We start from the raw sequence: 7216 nt of genomic DNA on the forward strand, positions 1-7216 counted from the left end.
TGTAGAATAACTAGAATTTTAGCAGAGAGAATTGAGAAAATAAGCAGTTGAAATGAGTGCTCCTCAGTGTCAGAACAAGGCTCAAAGACAGACCTCCAAAGACTACCCATGCAAAATTTATTTGAGTCTGACTGTGGAACAATTTATATCTCAGGGTTTTGTCAAAGCAATAATCAAAAAGAGCGATCAGTTGGCAATTTGAGGGCTAAGAGCTGAGTGTAATATCAATAGAAGCAAATCAGCTAAAAGCTTAACAGATCAGATCAGGGAAAGAGAAAGTCAAAGATAACCCTGGAAAAACCAACACCATCCTATGTTGATTGTAACAGTATATTAGAATACGCCCTGAAAAGTGCTAGAAAAGGCTGAACACTTCAGCAGAAATAGACTTCACTGGAAGAGTCTACCCATCAATAAAGCAAGTAACATGAGGAGCAACGAGAAGCAGCTCCAGAGAAGGGTGGGAATTAGTATACAGAACTACTAAAAGTTATTATCTGAAATGAAAGAAGTCACACATGCAAGAAAAAAATTAAAGTATGCAACAAAAGCTGCCTCTTAGAGAACTCCAATGCCAGAATAAGCAGTTATTATAAAGAACTAAAAGGACATGTGTTTACAGCAGTAAGGAATATATATTAACTATGTCTTATAGAGAATATCAGTAAAAAAAAATAGAAATGTAAAAAAAAAGAAGTGGAAATTCTGGAATTTAAAAGTTTAATCATTAAGATACATTAGATTATTCCTTTATTCATTAGATTACTCGTCCTGCCATTGATGTCACTGAGTAAGCATCATTAAAGTCTTCTCTCCCACTACTATCATGTCTAAGTCAGAGTCTCCCAAGGAACTTCAACAGCTGCAGGAGCTCTTCATCAGAGTTTTGAGCTTTGAAATAACCAATGAGAGTCTGAGGAGCCATTTTGAGCAATAGAGAATGCTCATAGACTGTGTGGTAATGACATATCCAAACACCAAGTGCTTCAGAGGCTTTGGGTTTGTCATTATGCCACTGTGGAGGAGATGGATGAAGGAGGAGTCATGAATGCAAGACAACACAAGGTAGATGGAAGAGTTATGGAACCATAAAGGGCTGTCTCAAGAGAAGATTCTCAAAGACCTGGTGGCCACTTAACTGAAAAAAAAATCTGTTGGCATTCATAAAGACACTGAAGAACATATTCTGAGAGATTATTATAATATGGGAAAATTGAAGTGACTGAGATCATAACTGACCAAGGCAGTGGCAAAAAGAGAGGCTTTGCTTTTATAACATTTGATGACCATGACTCTGTAGACAAGATTGTCATTCAAAAATACTATACTGTGAATGCCCACAACTATGAAGTAAGGAAAGCCCTATCTGAGCAAAAGATGGCTAGTCCTTCATCTAGCCAAGAGAGTGATGTGATTCTGGAAACTTTGGTGGTCATGGAGTTGTTTTTGGTGGGAATGACAACTTTGGTCTTGGAGGAAACTTCTGTGGGTGAGATGACTCTGATGACAGTTGAAATGAGGGTGTATATAGTGGCAGTAGAGATGGCCATAATGGATTTGGTAATGATGAAAGTAATTTTGGAGATGGTGGAAGCTGTCATGATTTTGGCAATTCAAGCAATCAATCTTCAAATTTTGGACCTGTTAAAGGAAGAAATTTGAAGGCAGAACCTCTGGTCCCTATTGTGGTGGAAGCCAATACTTTGCCAAACCATGAAACCGAGGTGGCTTCGGCAGTTCCAACAGCAGCAGTAGCTATGACAGTGGAAACTGATTTCAATTACTGCCAGGAAACAAAGCTTAGCAGGAGAGAAGACCCAGAGAAGTGACAGTGATCTACAGATTACAACAGATTTGTGAACTCAGCCAAGCACAGTGGTGACAGGGCCTAGCTGCTACAAAGAATACATGTTCTAGGCAATACTCATGAGTATGGGCAAAAAAATTCAAGGACTGTATTTATAACTTAATTGTATAATAGGTTATTTTAGTTTCTGTTCTGTGGAAAGTGCAAAGCATCCCAACAAAGGGTTTGAATGTAGATTTATTTATTTTTTTGCTTCCATGCTGTTGATTGCTAAATGTTATAGTCTGACCATGACACTGAATAAATGTGTCTTTTAAAAAAATTTGAATAGTCAGGAGGAAAAATTCACTGAAAAGACTCAATAATAGATTTGAACCAGAAGAGAAAAATATTGACTTATGCAATCTGAAGAACAGAAAGACAAAAAAAATAAAGTAAATAAAGAGAACTTTATAAAGGTATGGGACATCATTAAGTATATCAGCATATGCCTAATGGGAGTATCAGAAAAAAAGGAGAGAGAGAATGGATTAGAAGATTATTTAAAGCTACAGTGGCTTAAAATTATTTTGATGAAAAAAGATGAGATTGGGCTAGACTTATGGATCTGTGAAATAAAACTTAGAGTGCACAAATAAACCCTAAAATCTATGATCAATTGATTACCAACAAGAGTGTTATAATGTCAGGACAAATCTGGATTATTGTTTTCCATTTAGGCATATGATATTGAATGGACATAAATGGCCAAATTCCTTCTGGGGAAGGGAACATGCATCCAGAGAAAGATCATGAAGCATCTGGCAACCTAATTATATAAAATGGATGTAGAAGGTGAAGTTGTAAAGTTGGCCTAAAGAAGAAAATATGTAAAAGTTTTGAGAGAGATTCCTTTACATATAAGAAAGCTCACTGGATTTTATCTTTAATTGCATATAAAAGTATAAGTAGAGAAAACAAGCACCCATTTGAAAAGATACATTTCAAACTTAAAAAATATTACTAGATGAAATACACTGTTTATCAGAAGAATGTTCAGGAAGAGTCTGATTAACAAGCTGCCATGGATACTACAGAAGATGTATTTATATAAAATGAAAGTCTACACTAAGTCATGTTCCTTCCTAGTATGAATGTCAAAGCTTTTATCATTTAAATCCTTATTTTATAGCTATATCTATACTGGTAAATAAGAAATTTGAACTAGAGTGTTACAAAACTAGACTATTACGAGAAAGAACGTGTTTATTTGCCCTTTCAATTTACAAGGAAATCATTTGATAGATTGTGATGATGTAATAAAAAAATTGGTCTTGACCACACATTCATATATATATGTTATGTATATATATAATTTTTCACACACATATGCATTTTTTCATTTCCAAACAATTAGCATCATACTAATAAAATCTAAATTTAGCTACTTCTCCAACGTTGCTCTGGGAAAATTTTGATCTTTGCATGGTTTGAAAGAACTGATATTTACCTGGTACATTGGACTTCCCTTAATAAACGACAATCTTTTGCATTATAAATAAAAAAAATTGTCAATAGCATTCCCAACAACAGTAGCAAGTTCAATCAATTTATTTACCAGATAAGGAATTGCCATGGTAAAACAGTTAATTGGTAAGCTCAAAGTCATTAATTTAAGGAAAACTCAAAGACTAGAAGCATTTGTTTATCCTGCTTTCTCTTATGATTATTCCCCCTAGATAATTTCCCATTTAATTTTCTTTAGTTTCTCTGAATAATACTTGAATTATAAATGTTACTTAAATTTTGGCTTTATGCCAAAACCCAATGAATATGCAATTAGAGCAAAATATTATTTAGAAAGGAACCTATGTGCTCCATTTTTTGCTTTGTTTTGTTGCACTGACTTTTAGAGAAAATAAAAACACACAGACATAATATGGGAGAAAATGGAAGATAACAAAAGACTATCTTCCATATCCTTAGATAGATACATCCTACTGATCCTAATAATGGCATAAAACAATTATTTGTGATGAGAGAAAGTTTTGTTTTGATAACCTAAAATGTTTGAAATGAAGTAGGAATGTATTTTGTTATATTGAGACTTGTGCTTGATTGCAAATACTTATTTGAATACATACTCCAATAGCCCCTCTACCAATACTATCATGGAGTTAGTAAAAGTAAGGAGGAAAAAACTATTTTAACTCAATCTCCCATGAGCTACTTACATAGAACAATCCAATTAAATGCTATTAATTCAAGGTCCATAAAGAAAAATATGAACAATATATTAGAACTGCAAAGGAGGGAGTAGAGATACTTTCACTCTTCTCTTTAATCCTCAAGTATTTGACCCCAGGCAGTGTATGCTCATAGTCATGACAGTCTCCAGAAAGAATGTGGGCAGTGACAGATGCCAGTTTAAGGTTCTTTGAATATGGCTTGAAGGGCACTAATATTCCTATAAAGTTGTTTGTTTACAGGGAGAAAGTCAAAGTGGCACATTGGGATTCAGTGAACTAGAGAAGGAAACAGGATAACAAGATACATTAAAGGGTTACAAAATTTCATGAAAAGTACCTTCCTTTGGGCTAAGGATGTTTTACATTTTACTTTGGCAATATAGAAGGAGTTTTATTTTCTAGGAGATATAGAGCCAGTCAAAGTGTCATTCTGCTGCTTTTTATTTATGAATTCAAAACAGTATAACAGATCACCACACTAATTACATTGTATCAACACCTTGCTTGTTAGACATATTTCTTCTTTCATGTATGTTATAGTTTAGTTTTTGTATGGAAACCTAAATATTGGATTTGGCTTTCAAGAAGGATGTGTATTTAACATCTCTTATAAACCTTCATAGAGAAAAATTACTTGATTGTTATTAAACCCAATTCCCAATAGTCTTATGTTATTTGAGGCATATTTAATGGAAATATGCACTATGTTCTTTTATAGCATTAAGTAGCAAATTGGAGCAATTTTGGAGAAACTTGATTAGTCGAAACTTTCCAAGTATTATAGGATCCATTAGATGAAATAATGTAAAATGCATATCTCATTGAGACTTACCTGAGAACTATTACTAGCAATGCAACTGTTAATGTTATTCTAAGGGGGAGAGAATAAATTAAGAGTATAGTTTAAGCCCCAAATTCTTGAGGCAAATATAGCTTGTTCCCAATTCCTAAAGTCTTCATTTCAATGGTAGAACTTATTTTTTCAACCCAAGTTGGTTACATTGGAAGCAAATCTCAGTTCCCTTTGATTCACTACTTTATTTCACTAAGACTAAAGATTAGTAAAATTACAACTAAATTTGTGTTTATATTACCAATAATTAATTTGCTTTTGTTATAACTTGTTTTCCTAACACAGAACTTGAATACCAGGCATGAACTATTCTTTCTTTATATCTGAAATGATTTAAGAAATTTCCTCTAGTATAGTGTTCCTGGAATTGTCCCTGAACTACATCAGATAAATACGGGAGCAAAGGTTTTCAGGAGTATTTAGTAAAAATGAAATAAAACAGAGCAAAGAAATAAACCACTAAAGGAGATTATATGACTTCATTGTATCTTAAATAAATAGCATGTATAAAAATATAAAATCTTAACTAAATACTTCAACACAAAGAAATAATTACATAAAAATGGAACCCATTTTCTACATAAGTTTATAATGGTTGTTCCTATTCTGGCTGGTCTTTTTCTCGGGACCCTTTCTCCCATCTAAGCCTAAACACGTTTTATCATTTTACCAAATGCATAGATTCTGATAGTCAAATCATGAAGAAGATAAATATGGTCAATGAACTTAGAAATAAGATTGTGGTAAAAGGACATAGATAATGCATCAGTCCGTTAAACACATAGTAAGAGCTAGGTTAGAACAGGCTAATGAGGGACATTGTTTATGAAGAGATAGGGAGAATTCTTTCAGGAACCATTGAAAGGATATAAGAGTACTGTAGGAAGAAAAAAAACAGAGCACTATAAAGTAACTGAACAAAATCTGATATAACCATAACAAAAGGAGCAAGGAGAAACATGAGTGATGAGGCTAGATGGTAACTGAGTCTAGATAAGCCAAGGACTTGTAAGAATATATCTGATTATAAAGGGAAAATAAGATGAAGTACTTTAAATTGGTTGGAAATGTATTACTTAAATGTAATATGATCAGTTTTCATTTTTTCTGTTACTAAAAAGTAAAATATTCAGCTAACTTTATGAAATTATTGATTTGTATTTAATTTGATTTGTTTTCTATTTCCATCTATCTATTCACTATCTCTTCATCCAACAAACATTTCAACATGAATAAAGTCTGGTAAATTTGTTTTTTTTTTTTTTATTTTTATTTATTTATGATAGTCACAGAGAGAGAGAGAGAGAGGGGCAGAGACATAGGCAGAGGGAGAAGCAAGCTCCATGCACTGGGAGCCTGATGTGGGATTCGATCCTGGGTCTCCAGGATCACGCCCTGGGCCAAAGGCAGGCGCCAAACCGCTGCGCCACCCAGGGATCCCAAGTCTGGTAAATTTGAAGTAGCTTACAAACTGAGTTAAAAAGGAACTTTGGTTTATGTCAAACAGATAGCATCAAAGTCTCTATTTAAAACTAATTATTAGAAATCCAAGTTCCAGGAAATTATATTCAAGGATTCATGATCAATAATAAACAAAAAATATTCAAATATTTTAAAACAATTTATGAAAGTGAAATCCATGTAACAAAATTAATCATTTTAAGCAAACAATTCACTGACATTTGGTACATTCACATTGATGTGCACCACCACTAGTATCTAGAGCCAATGAAGAACTCGTTAATTATTTAGTAGTGTCTCCCTCTCTCCATCCTCTAGTAACCATGAATATGCATCCTATCTCCATGGATTTAATGTCCTGGATATTTCATATAAATAGAATCATGTGATCATTTGTGACTATTTTTTTCACTTAGCATAATATTTTGGAGGCTCATTGTAGCTACCATATTGTAGCATGTATCAATATTTATTCCTTAGGTGACTAAATAATATTCAATTATATGTGTATATTATAATTTGCTTATCCATGCATCCATTGGTGTTATTTTGTGCTATTATGGATAGTGCTGCTATGAGCATGCTTAAACATGTACTTGTACTTGTTGAATTTTGATTTTTTTGTAGTAAGTGCCTAGGAATGGAATTGCAAGGTCACATGATAATTCTATATTCAATTATTTGAGGAATCACCAAACTGCTTTCTAGAGTGGCTAAACCATTCTTTCATTCCCACTAGTGATGTATGAGGACCAATTTCTCCACATCTGCATCAACAGTAGTTGTTTATTTATTTTTTTAAATTATTATAGCCACGCTGCTAGGTGTGAAGATGTATCGATAGTTTTGATTGGGATTCCCTTAATG

The 7216-nt window shown here is 33.3% G+C and overlaps 1 pseudogene; it reads left to right on the top strand.

Moving 5' to 3' along the window:
• Positions 1-826: 826 nt before the first annotated feature.
• LOC112913853 (heterogeneous nuclear ribonucleoprotein A1-like) lies at positions 827-1493 on the top strand (annotated as a pseudogene).
• Positions 1494-7216: the final 5723 nt, after the last annotated feature.

The sequence above is a fragment of the Vulpes vulpes genome, chromosome 1, assembly GCF_048418805.1.
Source record: "Vulpes vulpes isolate BD-2025 chromosome 1, VulVul3, whole genome shotgun sequence".
NCBI classification, from domain to species: domain Eukaryota; kingdom Metazoa; phylum Chordata; class Mammalia; order Carnivora; family Canidae; genus Vulpes; species Vulpes vulpes.